The sequence below is a fragment of the Astyanax mexicanus genome, chromosome 2 (assembly GCF_023375975.1).
Source record: "Astyanax mexicanus isolate ESR-SI-001 chromosome 2, AstMex3_surface, whole genome shotgun sequence".
NCBI lineage: Eukaryota > Metazoa > Chordata > Actinopteri > Characiformes > Acestrorhamphidae > Astyanax > Astyanax mexicanus.
The window spans coordinates 24,628,058-24,648,797 of record NC_064409.1 but is presented as its reverse complement, the minus strand read 5'-3'; the positions used below and the strand labels follow the sequence as shown (position 1 = coordinate 24,648,797).

At 43.6% G+C, this 20,740-nt stretch overlaps 1 protein-coding gene and 1 long non-coding RNA gene across 12 annotated transcripts in view; one reads left to right on the top strand and one right to left on the bottom strand.

Moving 5' to 3' along the window:
* Positions 1–20,740, bottom strand: part of ppfia2 (PTPRF interacting protein alpha 2) — a 227,859-nt gene that overhangs the window by 114,681 nt on the left and 92,438 nt on the right. The window lies entirely within an intron of this gene.
* LOC111197411 (uncharacterized) lies at positions 5,944–10,068 on the top strand. The gene is made up of 2 exons (XR_007435935.1): positions 5,944–6,833; positions 8,466–10,068. It is a non-coding gene; the product is annotated as an uncharacterized LOC111197411 (long non-coding RNA).

Here is a 20,740-nt window from a genome sequence, read left to right as displayed (position 1 = left end):
TTCCCCCATTACTGCACACATGTAACACACTGCTGAATAATGCAGATCGCTCCAAGCAACAAGCACTGTAGATTCAAATTATCCCATTGGAATACAGACACACACAAACACACACAAACACACACACAAACACATTGAAACACACTCACTCCCAATCCCGATAATACATTGTTCATATTATTTATTATCTGTGGATGACCTTATCTTGCATTAGCCTTCACTGTGGCTGGACTCCATAAGGAAGATAAGGTCACACACATAATAATAAACAATGCAGACAATATACAATATACTGTGAGCGGGAATTTCCTAAAGGAACATATATAGATAGATAGACAGACAGATAGATTAGATGACACAGGACAAACCAAGATAACACTTATTACATTTATCAATTTACTGTCTGGTGAGAAATGCATTACCAATCAAGCATCAAGAGTAACGTTATGACCACTTCCTTGTTTCCAAACCATTATCTATTGATCATGTAGGACACTTTGTAGTTCTATAATTACACGCTCAGACCCCCCGGGGCAGCTGATTTCATGGCATGAGGGATCTTATACAGTATTAGGCAGGCTGGTGAACAACTTGAGACTAAGAGAAAAGTGAAAATGAACTTATGATGTCTGTGTGTGAGTTTCCATACAGAAAACCCTAAAATCAGCATTTTTAGGCAAAAGTACTCTTTACTTACAAGGGTAAATGCGAGGAGCTTCCCTCCTGGATGCTGAATGAGTGAATGTACCTATATAAGAGTGATATACCTATATAACAGTGCTTTCTGGCTGATACTGGGGACCCGGTCCTTCTTCAATAAAAGAAGAAAAAGAAGCAGTGCTGTGCCGAAATAGGACTCTGTGTGCAGACACATCATGCAGCAGTATGGCTACAACAGATTACACTGGTGATTCTTGTATTTATTGTAACACCTGTATTCAAAGGGAGTCAGATTCTGGCAAGGACGCAGAAATCGTCATAAAAACAGGCACTGGCCAAACATTATACCAATCAGGTTTGACTCCGCCCACGTAGGTAATGATGACAGGATGTATTAAAGTAAACTTCAGTGTGAAACCAAAACTAACTGGACTAAATGGACAGAACACAATGTAACACATGTGTAGCCTGCTGCAGACCCTGGTCTGGATTTTACGTATGAAAATGCTCTTAGGCTCCATTTACAGGTTAGTTTGCACTTATTGACAGTTAGGACTAAGAAGTAAACACAACGGTATAGGCTCCATAGCAGATCCATCATTACCCTGAGTGCACCCTGTGAGCCTTGTTCTCCTCTCAATCACTGCGCTCTGATGTCAGTATTGAACCTCATCACAGCAGAGGGAATTTCCTCAGTGAAGGCCAGAACACATCAACCACCGTATTGACGTTGCTCAGTCCCTCAAAGCCTCAGCTGCTGGGTCACACACACACACACACACACACACACACACACACACACACACACACACACACACACACACACACACACTCAAAAAGCGGATCAAATCTACTCACTCTAATACAGAATGTAGAACAGGGGAAATCTCCGCCCACGTCAATACAGCTGCATGTTCAGCTCTCACTCACTGAATTACACACTCGCTCTCTGAGCACAGCAGCTCATTCAGCATTTAGCACCTTCACCTATAAAGTTCTAACAGTAATCATCAGTATAGAAATATTTAGTATATTTCTACAGTTTTAAACCTGTTAAAAAATCTGAAATTTGACTGACTGATTGAAATAACCCAGAATGTATCATTTTTGATTTCATATAGTACAGTTAGGCCCATAAATAGGTGGACAGTGACACAGTCTTTATGATTTGGGCTCTACAAACCACCACACTGGATTTGAAATGAAAAAAATTAGATGCAACTAAAGTGTAGACTGTCAAGGTTTAATTCAAGTGGATGAACAAAAATATGATATGAAGTCTCCTTCAATTTCTACAAAGTCTCCCCATTACAGGGGATCAAAAGTAATTGGACTTCACTATAAATAAATTGTTCCTTTTTAATACTTTGTGAAGATGACTTCCTTAAGTCTGGAACCCATTGACGTCACCAAACACTGGGTTTCCTCCTTTATGTTCTGTCTTCAGTTCTACGTCTTTAGTTTTTGCTGTTTTGTGGGTCTTTCTGCCCTGAGTTTTGTCTGAAGTGAGTGAAATGCAGGTTGAATCTGAAGTAAATCCCTGTACACTTCAGAACTTATCCTTCTGTGTGTAGTGTAATCTGACTTTTCTGTTAATGATTTGTACCTTACAGTGAACCCTCTGTATTTGTTCTCATGAAGTATTCTCTTTATGGTAGACTGAGACACATATCCACCTTGAGATACAGCTTTTTCTTCACCATGGAAAGGATTTTGTAATCATCCACCACTGTGGTGTTCTGTGGAGGGGGGGAAGAAGACAGCCTCCACGTGGCCTCCCCCGCAAGTAGCTGAAGAGTAGTTGCAAGGTTGCATGCCCTTCAAGCGAAACAAATGTCTTCGCATCGTCCACAGACCAAAGCCTCAGCGCTATCGCTGCTCCAGCTTAATATCGAAGGTCTCACCACTGCCAAGGTTGACATCCTTGCGCAAATAGCCATTAAAAACCACGTGACTGTGATCACCCTGCAGGAGACCCATGTGGAAAACAAGAAAATCCTGAAGGTTCCTGGGTACACCTTGGCTGGTCATATTGCTAGCAAACACCATGGCATAGCAACATTCGTCTGCAAAGGCATGGCCTGGTCAGCTGCCGGACAATCTCCAGAGGGTGCAGCGATAAAATGGCTATCAACAAAAGTGCATGATACCACAATCATCAACATCTACAAACCACCAACCAGCAGACTGGTCCCATCATCCCTGCCAGATACCCCAGCCCCTGCTGTATACGCTGGTGACTTCAATAGCCACCACACAGACTGGGGTTACAGCAAATCCAACAGTGATGGTGACGTCCTGGTAAACTGGGCCTCAGCTGTGGATGCAACACTTCTATATGACCCAAAGGAGCCATGCACATTCTATTCTGCCCGATGGAACAGTACCACCAATCCTGACCTGGCATTTGTGAAATGGAACAACATCCAGCCACTTCCTGTAAGACGCACCCTGGATATATTTCCCCGGTCACACCACCGACCATCACTCATCACAATTCCATCTATGGTCCAGGGTACGCAAGGAAAGGATGTCAAGAGGTGGAACTTTCGGAAGGCAAACTGGGCAGGCTTCACCGAACAAGTCAGCAAAGCAGCTGCTAGTCTACTACCCCCATGTTCCAACAACTTAAACGATGCCTATGACTCGTACTGTAAGATGCTGCTGGCTGCCGCCAAGAATAACATCCCCCGCGGTGTGCGCAAGGCCTATGTCCCCTGCTGGGACAGGGGACATGGGGGTGGCAGATCTCGAACAAGCTGACTGGTATGTCAACAACTCCCGCACAGTGTCCTATCACTGCAAACTCAATCGCGTCACTCCTGTTGAGTAATGGCCGTTCCCCCAATGCAGACAAGGACTTCGCTCGACAGACATCAGTAAGAGTCCATGAGCTGCTTAGGGCCCCAGGATGCGATTCCAACCTATCTAACAACTTCACAACGCAAGAACTTGAACTGGTAATCCAATGCCTGAAGACTGGCAAGGCACCAGGCATAGACGGCATCCATTCTGAGTACATAAAACACCAAGGCAAGAAAGCAACTGACTGGCTCTGTTCCTTTCTCTCTGCATGCCTCCGGTACTTAAAGCTGCCCAAGATCTGGCGTCGTGCAAAGGTGATAGCCCTCCCGAAACCGAACAAGCCAAGCGATGACCCAAAGGGATACCGGCCCATCTCACTTCTGTGTGCTCCTTACAAGCTTCTTGAGCGTCTCATCCTGGCACGCCTCACCCCAGTGATTGACCCCCAGTTGCCCAAAGAACAAGCTGGTTTCCGAAGTGGCAGATCAACAACAGATCAGGTGACCCTCCTGTGCCACGACATAGAGGAAAGCTTCCAGGCAGGTGAGAAAGCTGGTGCTGTTTTCCTGGACCTCACAGCTGCATATGACACGGTCTGGCTGCGTGGGCTACATATGAAGCTTCTGGATACCATCCCAGACAAGCACATGGTGAGCTTCATCATGGAGATGCTAAGCAACCGCAGCTTCCGACTACACACCAGCAATGGCCAAAGCAGTAGGATGAGAAGGCTCAGGAACGGCGTCCCACAGGGTTCAGTGCTGGCCCCAATGCTGTTTAACATCTACATCCATGACCTCCCCTTAACAACATCCCGGAAGTACAGCTATGCAGATGACCTGGCCATCTTATTCAGCAATCGATCCTGGGAAGCAGTAGAGGAGGACCTCTCCAAGGACATGGAGATCTTGTGCTCCTACTTCAAGAACTGGCGCCTCAAGCTCAGTGTCGATAAGACTGTCACAACAATGTTCCACCTCTACAACAAGGATGCAACCCGCAAGATCAACATCACAGCTGATAATGTGCAGCTACAATCCGAATCCTCCCGATGTACCTCGGAGTGAAGCTAGACAGAACACTGTCCTTTAAGCAACACCTGGACTGCGTCAAGGCAAAAACCACCGCCCGTGCTGCACTGATACGGCGTCTCGCTGGCACTACGTGGGGAGCTGACACAAAGACATTGCGCATCTCCACTGAGGCCCTGGTTTTCCCCACCGCTGAGTACTGCGCCCCAGTCTGGTGCCGCAGCCCCCATGTAAAGAAGCTGGATGCAGCCCTTAACACTGCCCTGCGGACCATCTCTGGATGCCTACGAGCCACTCCAACCTATCAACTGCCTGTCCTCGCTGGTATTGCCCCAGCAGAGCTCAGAAGAGAAGCAGCCATGCTGGTTCTAGCTCGGAAGGCACAGATGAGTGAATCCCACCTCCTCCACAAGACCGTCACAAAGTCTTCACAGCGCATGCGCCTCAAGTCCCGACGCCCCTTTGCCACACATGCCCAGGAACTGCTCTGCACAACACCAGTTGACATCTCCAAGGCCTCCTGGGTGAGGGCAAGATGGAAGGACCAGTGGAAGGCAGCAGGACCATCTACACTGCATCAGTTTATCAAAGATCCGACGGATGTACCTGGCCAGCATCTTACCCGTAGGCAGTGGACAACCCTAAACCGCCTGAGAACAGGAGTAGGGCGCTTTGGTGCAGTGATGCAGAGGTGGGGTCTTACAGACAGTGCCCACTGTGAATGTGGGGACCCATCACAAACTCTGGAACACGTGATGACTACCTGCCCCAAATTCCGGCCACCAAATGGCACTCAAGGTCTAATAGACCTGGACAACGAAACACTGGACTGGCTTGCAGCAACAGAACTGAGGGTCTAAGGACATACGCCAGAGAGAGAGAGAGAGAGAGAGAGAGAGAGAGAGAGAGTGTTCTGTGGAGATCCATGGCTTTTGAATTACCGAGCGCACCATTTCTTCTGTCGCTGTGATAGATTTATTTTTTTCAGTTTAATGATGGTCTGTTTCACTTCCATTGAGCGCACCTTCAACCAAAAGTTATGGGTTCACAGCAACAGCTTCCAAATGCAAATTCCAAACCTTGAACCATCTTCAGATCTTTTACCAGCTTAACTGATGATGGACTAATGAGGAAATAGCTCAGACAGCCTATAAAAGCACTGAGATAATTTGTCCAAATACTTTTGAGCCGCTGGAATGAGGAGGCTTTGAAGAAAAATGGTTGTAATTCCTAAAAGCTTCATTGGATATTTTTGTTCAACCCCTTTAAATAATAATGAAAGTTTAAACTTCAGCTACATCATTTTGGTGTTGTTAAGAATTAACAGAGTTTTGGGATATGAACCACGCCTCAAGTTCCCTAGCTCCTCCCCCTGGTCCTATATATATACCTCCCAGGTGCTCCTCACCTACGTGACTTTCGACCTCGCACGACAGCACCTGCTGATCTTGCCGCCCTGGGCCTTGATCTGGTTGCCTCGGATTTCGAGCTGTTCTCTGACCGCTCATCCTCTGCCGCTCTCATCTCACTCCAGGCTGCGCTCCGTGGTCTCCTCGACTCGGCTCACCTGATACCCTGCCCAGCACGTTGCCTGCCCGACTCGTCACGCTGATTCCACGCCTCAGCACTGGCGCAAGCTAAAGCTACGAGTCAGTTCCCGGTTCGGAGCATCGGATCTTTTGATTCAGCGCAAGCTAAAAGCTACTCGATCCAGCTCGTCAGACGCCCGGCCCAGCACGTTACCTGCCCAACTCGACACGCCGATTCCACGCCTCAGCACCGGCGCTAACTACAGCTGCGAGTCAGTTCCCGGTTCGGAGCATCGGATCTTTCGATTCAGCGCAAGCTAAAGCTACTCGACGCAGCGAGTCGGTTCCCGGTTCGGAGAATCGGATCTTCGATTCAGCGCAAGCTAAAGCTACTCGACCCAGCAAGTCGGTTCCCGGTTCGGAGCATCGGATCTTTCGATTCAGCGCAAGCTAAAGCTACTCGACCCAGCGAGTCGGTTCCCGGTTCGGGGCATCGGATCTTTTGATTCAGCGCAAGCTAAAGCTACTCGACCCAGCGAGTCGGCTCCCGGCTCGGAGCACCGGATCTTTTGATTCAGCGCAAGCTAAAGCTACTCGACCTAGCGAGTCGGTTCCCGGCTCGGAGCACCGGATCTTTTGATTCAGCGCAAGCTAAACTACTCGATCCAGCTCGTCTGATGCCCGGCCCAGAACGTAACCTGCCTGACTCGCTGATTCTACGCCTCAGCACCAGCGCCAGCTATTCTGCTCGACACAGCGAATCAGTTCCCGGACAGCGCGACCACCCTCCCTCCCTCCCTCCCTGCCGGTGAGGCTGATCTAATATCTCGACTTAATACATGGTTTCCTCAGTTTGATCTATTGTTCTCGATTTACTCGATTGTTCCCTCTATTTATATCGGTTTCCTCTATTTTATTATTTTCTCTATTCATTGTTCCCTTAATTCATTCAATGTTCCCTATAATTAATTCACTGTTCCTTCGTTCAATCAATTTATTGTTCCCTCTATTTAATTATTGTTCTCTCTAGCATTCCGTCGAACTGTTTGCCTGTTCAGCATTATGTATTATTCCCTCTATGTAATTTACTGTTCCCTCTATTTATTTAATTGTTCCCTTAATCCATTTCACCATTCCCTATATCTATTTTACTGTTAGATTTAAGTTATTGTTCCCTCTTTTATTCATCGCTCCCTCGATTTATTGACCTTTCCCGATTTACTAATCATTCCCTCGATCTGCTTCTCAGCTAGATTTAAGTTGTTGTTCCCTCTATTTACTCATCGTTCCCTCAATTTATTAATCATTTCCTCGATTTATTTATCATTCCCTCAATCCATTTCATCACTGGATTTTATTTATTGTTCCCTCTTCATTGTCCCCTCGATTTATTAATCATTCCCTCAATCCATTTCCCTGCTAGTTTAATTGTGTTCCCTCTATTTATTCACCGTTCCCTCAATTTATTAATCATTCCCTCGATCTATTTTACAGTTCGATTCAATTTGTTTCCTCTATTTAATTAATCATTTCACTCTATTCATTGTTCCCTCGATCCTTTTCACCATTTCCCTTGGTCTATTTCACTGTTCCTTCGTTCCGTTTCCCCGTTCTAGTTCCCTCGTTCCCTGGTTCCCCTTGTTCCCTGGTTCCCTCGTTCCCCCGTTCCCTCATTCCCCTGTTCCTTCGTTCCCCTGTTCCCTGGTTCCCTCGTTCCCCTTGTTCCTTGGTTCCCTAGTTCCCTTATTCCCCTGTTCCCTCGTTCCCCTCTTCCCTAGTTCCCTCGTTACGTTCCCTAGTTCCCTCGTTACGTTCCCTAGTTCCCTCGTTACGTTCCCTAGTTCCCTCGTTACGTTCCCCTGTTCCCTCGTTCCCCTGTTCCCTCTTCCCTAGTTCCCTCGTTACGTTCCCCTGTTCCCTCGTTACGTTCCCTCGTCCCCCAGTTTCCGAGTCCCCCAGTTTCCGAGTCCCCCAGTTTCCGAGTCCCCCAGTTTCCGAGTCCCCCAGTTTCCGAGTCCCCCAGTTTCCGAGTCCCCCAGTTTCCGAGTCCCCCAGTTTCCGAGTCCCCCAGTTTCCGAGTCCCCCAGTTTCCGTTTCCGAGTCCCCCAGTTTCCGTTTCCGAGTCCCCCAGTTTCCGTTTCCGAGTCCCCCAGTTTCCGTTTCCGAGTCCCCCAGTTTCCGTTTCCGAGTCCCCCAGTTTCCGTTTCCGAGTCCCCCAGTTTCCGTTTCCGAGTCCCCCAGTTTCCGTTTACGAGTCCCCCAGTTTCCGTTTCCGAGTCCCCCAGTTTCCGTTTCCGAGTCCCCCAGTTTCCGTTTCCGAGTCCCCCAGTTTCCGTTTCCGAGTCCCCCAGTTCCCCTGTTCCCTCGATCCATTCCCCTGTTCCCTCGATCCATTCCGCGACGGCTCCTTTCTAATTCCTCGATTCTGTTGTTTCCTCAGTTCTCTTTCTGTTCCCTCAATCCCTGCAAGCGAGGCGGACCCCTGCACCCGGCCATACTAACGCGCTGAATTCTTCAGTCGTCACTTCTCTCCGCCTGCTGGTTGAAGTCCCTCTAGCGTCCGCGTTCTTCGTCCAGGCGCCCCTGTCTGCTGTGATGACCTTCGGTCCTGCCTGTTGCTCTTTTGGGGACTAAGCTGGACTCTCTCTACTTCAGGCTTCTCTTCTTTGATTTCAGAACAATCCTGTCTTCCAAGCTGCACGCGACATCATGCAGGACCCATCATCAGTTGCAGGCCCATTATTGGTTCCCACGTAATGAAATGTGGAAGTGTGGAAATCCAGGGAACTAACTCTTCAAACAAGATCAGACTGTTTAACTCTGTCAAATCAGTACTGCTGTACGGAGCAGAAATTTGAAGGACAACAGTGCCAACAATGAAGAGAGTGCAGTCATTCATTAATTCATGTCTGCACAATATTCTCCAGATCCACTGGCCAAACATCATCAGCAATCAGGATCTGTGGTAGAAACAAACCAACTTCCTACAAGAAGAAGAGTTCCAGAAAGGTGTTGGAGATGGATCGGACTCAGTCTTCGGAAGCCTGCCTCCAAGCACTGACCTGGAACCCAGGGAGAAAGAAGTAGAGGAAGGCCCAGAAACATGTCGCGTAGGGATCTGGATGCGGACTTAAGCGGATGTGGTACACCTGGAGTCAAGTAGGACAAAGGCCCAGGATCGGGATGCCTGGCGAAATCTTGTTGAGGGCGTATGCCCCAGAAGGGGCGAACGGACCTGACAAAGTAAAGAACAGACTTCAGGCCAAAGGGACAATCAGTCCACCTTAAACTTCATGAGATCAACCCCTATTCTCAGCCGATTGGCCTTCAACCCAGTTGGGAGCAAGTGTCATACCCTAGACGTTGATTTAGTTTTTCATGGTTGTCACATTCCCTTGTCAAGAGAAGATAACTCACCCGGCCACAAACCTGTCGAACTCCCCATTCAGTCAAACATTATACTGGTTTTCAAATCGTATCACGAGGACGATGCTAACTCTGCATGCCATCTACTATTAAGACTTTTCACTCAAACCACCCGAATCGCCGTTCAAGATCTTATGAAGTTCTGCCGAAGACCCCAGACTCTCACTTTCGCTTACCTCACTTTCAGTTCAGATTCGGCTGCCGGTCCTCACACTTCGTCTTTTTGGGGGGATTTGGCTTGAGAACCGTCCCAAGCTGTTCTGAACTGTACCCCAAGTATCATCATCACAGTTCCCCTCCCCGCATGGTGTAGGCGGGGTTCATTATAGCAAAGTGTTGTTAAGAATTAACAGAGTTTTGGGATATGAACCACGCCTCAAGTTCCCTAGCTCCTCCCCCTGGTCCTATATATATACCTCCCAGGTGCTCCTCACCTACGTGACTTTCGACCTCGCACCCGCCTCCACCCCATCACCACCCTCATCTTAATCTCTTACCTAGCTGCGGGGGGGATTTGGCTTGAGAACCGTCCCAAGCTGTTCTGAACTGTACCCCAAGTATCATCATCACAGTTCCCCTCCCCGCATGGTGTAGGCGGGGTTCATTATAGCAAATTTCATTTTAAGTCCAGTTTAGTGGCATACAGAGCCCAAATCATGAACTTTGTGTCACTGTTCAAATACTTATGGACCTAACTGTATATCACCCACCTCACAGGGTTGAGGTCAGGGGATTGTGGAGGTCCAAGAGTTTTTTTACTGTTTACTACGAAATTCCATGCCCTTAATTGTTTTTATGTCTTTAATATTAATACATTTAATAAAATAAATTAAATAAAGAAATAAAGAAAACAGTGAATGAGAAGGTGTGTCCAAACTTTTTGACTGGTACTGATACTGCAACCTGCGCAGCATGAAAGATGCTACAATACCTTGTATAAAAGAGTTTGTGGTAGCAGCAGTTAGCGGTGGGTCAGCAGGTATATTACAGTTTTTTCCAATTGCTAAAACACAATTTTGTAAACTAGGCTTGTTTTATCAAATATTTAACACAATTCACGAAACCACACACTCAAACTGCAAAACAACTTATATATCCTGCAAAATGAAGCACTGCAAGCAAAACTAAATACAGCATTATCAAAATCAAACTTTTGCACCAAATAAGACACACTTCCTTCAGGTTACCAGATTTTTGTCTAACCATCTACACACTGCTGGGTATAATGAAAAGCACTGTCACCTTCAGTAAGCTTAACCATAATACAAAAACAGTTCAAATTGTAGAAAATTCTTCAGATTGTTCACATGCACAGAAATATATGCAGACACACACAGATGCTGCCGAATATTTTATTGTTCAGTAAAACAAGTCAATGCAATGCAGCAGAAATACATTGGAACAAACAAAAATATGCTCATAAAAAACAATAAACTGAAAAAAAAAATACAAAAGAAATCTGCAAGAAAAAAAAATAGAAAAAAGAGGCAAGAAAAATAATTAGACAGCTTCTTGCCGTACAGCTGGGTCTGGCCACAATGCCACGTCCACATCACAGGCAATATTGTCCTTTGCCAGACATTGAGGGAAGAAGCGTCTTGAGTGCCTTATCCATCCCTGAATTGCACCCACATCAATTTCATCACATGCCTCTTCCATAGCCTGCAGAAGAGGCATGCGCACAAAGGGCTGCCGGTCATATACCTTCCACCGCCATGCTGAAAAGAACTCTTCTATGGGGTTCAGAAATGGTGAGTATGGTGGGAGGTATTGCACGAGAAATGGTGGGTGGTCAGCAAACCAGTTTTGGACTGTGACTGCACGATGAAAGCTCACGTTGTCCCATACTACAACGTACCTGTTTCTGTGACGGTCTGCGTCATTCATTCGCTCTGGTATGAGAATGTTGTGGAGTCTACCCAGAAATGTGAGAATATGGGCTGTGTTGTATGGTCCAAGGTTGGCATGGCGGTGGAGGACACCATTGTTTCATTCTGATTTGGTTTTGCTTGAGAATGCGAGCCAATGTAGAAAGACTGACTTGTTGAATGTTGCTGAATATTGTGTTTTCTTGGATGATGTGGCTTTGAATTTCTCGTAATCTGATTTCATTATTTGCCCTAACCAAGTTTACTATGGCAGCTTCTTGTACCGCGGTGAACATTTGGCCCCTTCCTCCATCATGGTGGCTTCTCTAAGTCCTTTAGAAAAAAGAAACAAAAAAAATCTATATACATACAGGGCTTGGACAATGCTGCCTAAAAGGTATTTCCACACACAGTACAGGAAAATAATCAGGAAATTTGTACAATTAGTGCATGACATCAGCCATAGTAGCCAAAAAAAAAACAGGTGTCACTCAACTGATACCCCCAACTAAGACATGTGGTGTACCACATAATGTGAAATAAATTTTGGTTACATACCTGTTCTCCAGTCTAAACGTCCGGATGACAGAGGCGACCGTAAAGCGGCTCAAGTTGGGCTGAACTCTCTGTCCAGCTTCTCTCATTGTCAGCCCATGGTTGATGACATGATCAACTAAGGTTGCTCTGATTTCATTTGAAAGTTGTCTTCTTTGGCCTTGAATTCCTCTAGCAGCTCTACCCCTACCTCTAAATCTTCCTCCACCTCTCATTCTTCCCTCTGCAGCAGCTTCCATTGTTGTTATAAAAGAAAGGCTCACCTGTGGGCTTTTTATAGTGCTTACCTCCTGATTGAAGTGCCAACAATTAACCAATGAGGTGTTTGGCCAGGTGGCACATATATTGTCCAATTAGCTCATGTTTTGTCATATTGAATGGCAGTGTTTTGACATGGCAAACATGTGACTTTATCTCAGATTGTTGTGTGTTATGTAGAGAATCGTGTTCAGTGCAGTTAAAAAGTGCCATTCTGAATTGTAAAATGTGTGTAAAGCAGAAAACGTGTTTAGAGTTTTGGATACTTGAGAAGAGGTTATACTCTCTGTGTGTCAGTTTAAAAAAATGTGCTATTCGTGTCATTATAGTGTCTTAGCAATGGGAAAAAACTGTAGTAGTGGAACTGGCAGTGCTCCTGCGTTTATAAATAATAAATCATCAGACAGGCCGCTGCTGTAATCAGTCCTGGCCTGGGAATTTGTTGGGCTGTTTATGTGAGTTTATTTTAGGCTGGGGGAAATCGGCGCAATGTTACACAATCCAGCAGCATCACTCTATCCTCACTGATGAAGACTGCTTCTGGGTCAGAGTCCAATCTCTGCATGGCGAGGTGCCATATCACAGGGGTAAATCACACAAGGCCCCAGCCACACTGCTTCTGTTTTTCTGTGTTTGCTTGTATTGCCCTGTGTTTGGCTGTATTACCCTGTGTTTGTCCTGTATTGCCCTGTGTTTGCCTGTATTGCCCTGTGTTTGCCTGCATTACCCTGTGTTTGTCCTGTATTGCCCTGTGTTTGAGTGTATTACCCTGTGTTTGCCTACATTACCTTGTGTTTTTCCTGTATTGCCCTGTGTTTGCCTGCATTACCCTGTGTTTGAGTGTATTACCCTGTGTTTGCCTACATTACCCTGTGTTTTCCTGTATTGCCCTGTGTTTGCCTGCATTACCCTGTGTTTGAGTGTATTACCCTGTGTTTGCCTACATTACCCTGTGTTTTTCCTGTATTGCCCTGTGTTTGCCTGCATTACCCTGTGTCTGCATGTATTACCCTGTGTTTGCCTGTATTACCCTGTGTTTGCCTGTATTACCCTGTGTTTGAGTGTACTGCCCTGTGTTTGCCTGTATTACCCTGTGTTTGAGTGTATTGCCCTGTGTTTGAGTGTATTGCCCTGTGTTTGAGTGTATTGCCCTGTGTTTGCCTGCATTACCCTGTGTTTGCCTGCATTACCCTGTGTTTGTCCTGTATTGCCCTGTGTTTGAGTGTATTACCCTGTGTTTGCCTACATTACCTTGTGTTTTTCCTGTATTGCCCTGTGTTTGCCTGCATTACCCTGTGTTTGAGTGTATTACCCTGTGTTTGCCTACATTACCCTGTGTTTTTCCTGTATTGCCCTGTGTTTGCCTGCATTACCCTGTGTTTGCCTGCATTACCCTGTGTTTGAGTGTTTTGCCCTGTGTTTGCCTGTATTACCCTGTGTTTGAGTGTTTTGCCCTTTGTTTGCCTGCATTACCCTGTGTTTGAGTGTATTACCCTGTGTTTGCCTACATTACCCTGTGTTTTTCCTGTATTGCCCTGTGTTTGCCTGCATTACCCTGTGTTTGCCTGCATTACCCTGTGTTTGAGTGTATTACCCTGTGTTTGCCTGTATTGCCCTGTGTTTGTCCTGTATTGCCCTGTGTTTGAGTGTATTACCCTGTGTTTGCCTGTATTGCCCTGTGTTTGCCTGTATTGCCCCATGTTAACCTGTAGTGCCCTGCGTTTGCCTGTGTTGCCTTGTGTTTGAGTGTATTGCCCCATGTTTGCCTGTAGTGCCCTGTGTTTGAGTGTATTGCCCTGTATTTGCCTGTATTGCCCTGTATTTGCCTGTATTACCCTGTGTTTGCATGTATTACCCTGTGTTTGAGTGTATTGCCCTGTGTTTGCCTGTAAAGCCCCATGTTTGCCTATAGTGCCCTGTGTTTGCCTGTGTTATTTGAGTGTCATTTACAGAGGTGTCAAGTAATAAAGAAGAAATACTTAAATACAGTACTTAAGTATCTATACTTTAGTAGAGTATTTTGCATTTTTTAGACAAGTTTTTTACTTCTACTCCTTATTTTTTATGCAGTTATCTGTACTTTTTACTCCTTACATTTTAAAAATCCTCTCATTAGTCATATTTCATTATAGGTCTTTTGATTCCGACTGGTCAACATAAAAAAAACCCAGATAAATCGTGCCATCCGGAAAACTTTTGGTTGGATAACAAGTATAAACATACCAATCAGACCCTCTATTGGTTTGTATTTGATCTATCCCACCTGCACATCACGTCAAACTCCAGCAAGAACACAACAGATGCATGTAGCCTTGTGGAAGAGACTCGAGAGAAGTGGAGCGAGATGTCGCACTCTGAACTTAGCACCAGTGAGAAAGCTGGTAGGAAGACCCCAATTATGCGTCTCCAGCTGTAGCGAGTGGCTTCGGAATGTTTGGATGCAAAAACAACTTTTTCGGATGCGCTGCTCTGCACCCCTCCCAAGCACCACGAGCTAAAGCCTAATATCACCATCTAATTTAAAAAAGGCATATTGAGGTAAACTGAATGTTTCCTACAGTCAATTGTTGACAAGATACTATAGTAACCTAGTAATGCACTAATGGTGAATTAGCGATGTTTGCAATGGCTTGGAACATGCCAAGGTTTGCTTGCTAGGTGTAGGCTGTGATTCAATAGATAGATAGATAGATAGATAGATACTTTATTTATCCCGAAGGAAATTTAGGCAATACTGCAAGTTTGTTTGGAGAGTTTGGGTGTAGAGAAGGGTAATCCAGGTGCAAAAAGTAGAAAATCATCACAGCATTTCGCTCCAATTGCCTGGCTGGTTCTGAAGCTAATTTAACCTAATCACTGGAATGTATTTTTATATTTCTGGACCTGGAGTACCCACCTTTAGCTACGTGTGAGTTTTCTTCAAGAACCATTCTAGGTTCCAAGCTGGCTAAGAGAACGTTGAGAGTAGGCAACACTGGCATCAACGCAAAAGCAATTTTCAAAGAAAAGCAATTTTCTGTTTTGTTTACTGCATAACTCTTTAAATTCATATGCCATAGATTTGGCAGCTTGAAAAAAAAATAGATTTGAAGGTGTTGAAGGTGCACTTTTGACTGATACTTTATATTACTGCTATATGCAGTATTTGTAAGTTCATTGTGCAAAGCTTCAGTCTACAGCCGGTTGGTAAAGCATGTAGTAGGCACAGGTATGATGTCTGTAAAATATTTTTATAACTCTCTGAAGTCTCTGAAGACTATATTTAGCACCATTTCAGTTCTTATAGTTAACTAGTCATTAGGGGTAGTGTGTTTATAAGGTCATTTTTCCCCTTAAATTACTTTTACTTTTATATTAACTAGTTTTAAAAGCAGTATTTTTATACTTTTACTTAAGTAAAAAGTTTGAGTTGATACTTCAACTTCTACAGAAGTTCACTCTATCTGTCCATTACATGGAGTAGCCGAGCTGCAGCAGAACTGACATGAACTGCAATTTTACTGCTGGGACGTTAAATGGTAAACTAGGAATAAGCCGCTCTGCTTCTTGTTCAGGCTGTGTTGTAAATTCAATGAAGGTGGTCTGAGACTTGGTCTGGAGGAGGGGAGGGTCTAACAAATGAGTAGGTGAGTCTTGCTCTGCCTCTAGTGTTTCCCATGTTGTAAATCTAAGATCATGGTGAATATTTTTGGCCTCATTTCTATCAATTTTTTCTGCTACGCCCACCTTCACTTTCACATTTCTATTTATGGATTATGATTGCATGTAATGTAATTAAAGTAAATGCAGTATAAAGTAGGTACTGCTGTGGACGCTGATCAAAGTAGCTACCTATTCTAACCCCACACTGCATCAGTGGTTAAAGGAGCTAAATTTAAAATGTCTGCTCTAATCATTCTGTGGAGGGAACTGGCTGAAAAGACTAAAACTGTTATAAATGCTGATGCTGTAGTAGAACTGATGGTACAGATCCATTAACTGCTCCGCTGGGCTCAGGTAAAGCCTGTACTAATTACCCCTCTCTCACTCTCTGGCAGGGTAAAGGGGGTACAGGCGAGGCAGTGGGAGCTGATAATTAATGATGGATTAATGTAAGTCGGTAGAAGATCCGGTTCTGCCATACTCAGTTCAGTTAGGCTCAGCTCAGCTCTGTTCCTGTACTGATCTTATATCTACAGTACAACAGGCGGAGTTCGATCTGAGTGAATATAGAACAAAAACAGGGTCAAAACTACAAGGTCAAACCTGCTGGTCATTTTATTGATTTATTTTTCATGAATTAATAATAAGTTACGCAGTGGTCAGGTTCTGTTTTCCTGGATTTGTTTCTGTGTAACATTTCATACAGACTGTAAACATATATGCCACTGTCCTTTTCACTTCTATTTTAAAAGCTTTTTACCATGAACTAATACAAATAAACCACTAACCCCATGAGAGGAGGACAAAAACAAAAACACCAAGGCTATTTTCATTTAACAAACAATCCAAAACTACACACTTTTCTTTTAGCCACCTTATTTATAAGGACATGTAGACTAAATCATTCCCACATCATCTTCACACAGAGCACTAACTATTTTTCACTCACAGAAAAGAGAAAAACTAGATCTGTGTATTGACAGGAACTTACAAAGACAATAAAAGTGTTACAATTACGATATTTTGCAATATACAGTGATACTTTTTAACAACAAATTTTAGAATAAAGACTCGTTTTGTATATAAATACACTACAATGTTTATACAATCTGAATTAATATCCAATGAGAACAGTGGGATCTAACGAAAAAGATTACAACACTGCTCAGATCTAGTGGCTGGGTTTAAACACAAGACTAAATGAGCCACTTCTGACACCAATCTTTAAATCTAAACAAATAATTTGATTTTATGACTTTATGAATCAATACAGTACTGCAAAACTGTTCTTTAAATAAAACAGGCTCCATCCACTCACACTTGATTGTCATCCCATTGAGTGAAAACACCTGATACTAATTTCACCTTTAAGCTAACTGCTAATCCTACAGGTTTACATATTTCTGACACTCACAAATATGTAATATGGGATAATTTTCTTCAATAAACAAATTACCAAATATAATATTCTGATGCATTTGTAGTGATGTTTTAGGTCATATTTATGCAGAAATATTGAAAATTCAAAAGGGCTCACAACCTTTAAAAGTATCTGCTCGCCTGCATCGAGTTTGGTGATGTGACACTTTGATTAAGTTGCTCGGCCATGGAGACCTATTCCATGAAGTAAAATGAACATAGTTTTTTTTTATTCTATAAACTACAGACAACATTTTCGCAAATTCTAAATAAAAATATTGTCATTTATTTGCAGAAAATGAGAAATGGCTGAAATAACAAAAAAGTTGCAAAGCTTTCAGACCTCAAATTATGCAAAGAAAACAAGTTAATATTCATAAAGGTTTAAGAGTTCAGAAATCAATATTTGGTGTAATAACCCTGGTTTTTAATCACAGTTTTTATTCATCTTGTCATGTTTTCCTCCACCAGTCTTACACACTGCTTTTGGATACATTTATGCCACTACTGGTGCAAAGATTCAAGCAGTTCAGTTTGGTTTGATGGCTTGTGATCATCCATCTTCCTCTTGATTATATTCCAGAGTTTTTCAATTTAGTAAATCAAATAAACTCATCATTTTTAAGTGATGTCTTATTTTTTTTCCAGAGTATACACAGCACATGTTGTGATATAGCTGACTTATTAGTTAAATATAGCCCCCAGCAGTCCTGAATGAAAAAGCTTGCTGACAATCAGGAAATGTTTGTGACAAACCACATATAAATCAAAATGAATAGTTTTGATTTAGAAATCTATGGATATCCACTACAAAATCTTTCCTGAGAAAATAAACCAAATATATGAGAGCACCAGGCAAGATGGTCACACACCAAATTTGACACCCACCAGACTCAAAACTGAGCTACATTCGGTATACAGACAAGGTGCAGTATTTCTTCCCTCCTGACACTCAGGACTGACACTGGCAGCTCGTCAGTTACTGGCAGGTCTAGCTAGGAACCGAGGGCACTGGCAGAGCAGGAGATCACGTGGCAGGTCTTTGCCATTGAATTCAGTGTGAAGTGAAGCTCCAGCAGAGCACAGCGATGATCCCACTTCACACCCGTCAGCTAATACTGAGATGCCATTATATGCCATCCTGTCCTGCCACTGAGCCTCACTGACAGCCTCTCACCTTCCCAAACCTGCATCACACATCACAAGTACACTACAGACAAAAGTATATATTATTTCAAAGAATTTCTGTAATTAAAAAGTTTTTCTTAGCTCAGTACCAATAACTGAAATTTATAAAATATCAGCATTCTGACAGTGCCACAAAAAATTAAAGCCATATGGAGACACATATGAGTGAAACAGACACAGTGAAAGGCAGCCAGTCTTTTGGTAAACAAACCATAATGTTAAAACACTCTGGTAATTTTTTTTCACCTGGTATTTTTGCGCCCTCTACTTTTTACACTGATGTGATGCCATATTCTTGCCCTGTCCCTTATCAGCCTCCATGTTTTTCCCTTCCTTTGTTTTTTTCCAAAGCTATGTGCTCAGAGCACATGGTTCTCCCCTTGTCTCAGCCCATGTCTTTAGTGCTCCCACCTGTTTCAATTTGTAGCTCTGCCCCCTTATCGGTGATCCCAGGTGTTTCCCAATTACCTTGTGTGTATTTAAGCTCCTGTGTTTGAGCATGTGGTTGGCTGTTCTTGTGTGTGTTTTACAGTGTCAGATTGCTGGTCCTTTGTCTTCTGTTTTGTAGATTATTCAAAGTCAATTCCAGTAGTCTTATCTCTTAATGTATCTTGTTTTGAGTTTAGTTTGTTTGTTTACTTGTAAATAAATATTACCTGCGCTTACTTCCGCCTCACATCCTCCCTGCTGCTGCAAAACCTGACAGCAGAACATTTTTTGCATAAGTAAATACATAGCTGCATTCTTTGTACATAATGAATAGATTAACGCATATGCTTCAAAATGACTACAGAGAAATTGAGTCTAAAATATGCAGAACATGTTATAGCAATATTTATATTCAATATTTCTGTAAAAATACTAAATGAATTTCTATTTTTTAATGAATGAATCGTTTTACTTTGGATTCAATTAAAAGATTCTCATATATAGTCTTATATATACATATATTATATATCCAGAGTTTTTCACTTGTCACTTTAATTCAAATAGAGGGTCTAGTGGGGCATCCCTGGACCCTTTTAGAGAATGCTAATTGTCTTCCAGACGGCGTCTGGGATTCCCCTGAGTGGACGTGTGGACGGGAAGCACCACTCTTTTCAGGAATCATCTCCATAAGGCCCTGAAGGCAGGCTATAATGACTGTCCTACACATTCAAAACACATCGCACAGGTAGCGGACTGCATCTGAGTGATTCCAGCACAGAAATATCCAGAACGCTGACAGGCCGGGAGCTGCAGAGACACGCCGGCCGCCCCCCGAGACCCCCAGGACACCCGAGACAGGACAGATTCTCTAAAGTTCCAGCAGAGTGATAATTTCAGTTTTGGAGCAGAATAAAGAGCTGATAGTGGAAAGTGGTGAAGAACGAGTGAAGAACGATGCAGACGTATAAAGAGTGTTAATCCAATCTATGTGCATGCTAATTGCTTTTTCCTGCAGTGAGACCGAGCCCAACATCCCTCGAGCCCTAGAGCTAAACCAATCAAAATCTAGAACAGGGTGATACTGATCATATATTTAATATCGCAATGAAGTCGAGTCATTTTAAAATCAATCATATCCATTGTTTTTTACTACAGGTTTGAATATAGTTGGAATATCCAGTATCTGCAGAGAAATTCTTTCCATTTTACTCTATTTATGACATAATAATAACAATAGGAATTTACACTGAGCGTACGCTATGTGCCTCAATGACGCAACACAGAAGTAAAAAACAGTCTTAACAAAATGTGATACACCATAGCAAGTGTATGGTGTATAGATTTACATAGTTTGCATTGCTAATGCTTCATGTCTATGTCTGTGTATGTCTAGTGCCTTTTCCTTTTTGGGGTCCTTTCTGCTTCTGCCCTCTCTTTTCATGTCTTGTGTCAATAGCCATGTGCTTTTTTGAGCACATGGTACTGTTTTGGTTATTGTCCTGTCTCCGCCTTAGCCCTGCCCTGTCATCTGTAATCCCTCCTGTCTCATTTGTAGTCCCGCCCCCTTGTTCATTCCACAGGTGTCCCTTGTGTGTGCCTGTATATAAATACCCTATGTGCTCCTTTGTTCTCTGTCATGCTTTTTGTTTGACTTTGTCCTTTTACTCTGTCCGGATCTTGTTTATCTGTTTTGTTTAACCTCAGACCTGCTGTGGTTTTTGTCTTCGGTGTTCCAAGTTTGCTTTATGTAGTTTGGTGGTTTGTTATTTTTGCCAGTCTTTTAGTTTATCCTCTGTTTCATAGTGTTTTGTTTTAGTTTCCTTTTCTTTATATTTCTCCTAAGTGTTTTGTTCTTTGTTTGTTTCTAAATGTCTAATAAAACTGACTTGCATTTGCATCCGGCCTCCTTCTCTGTGTTACACCAACTGAA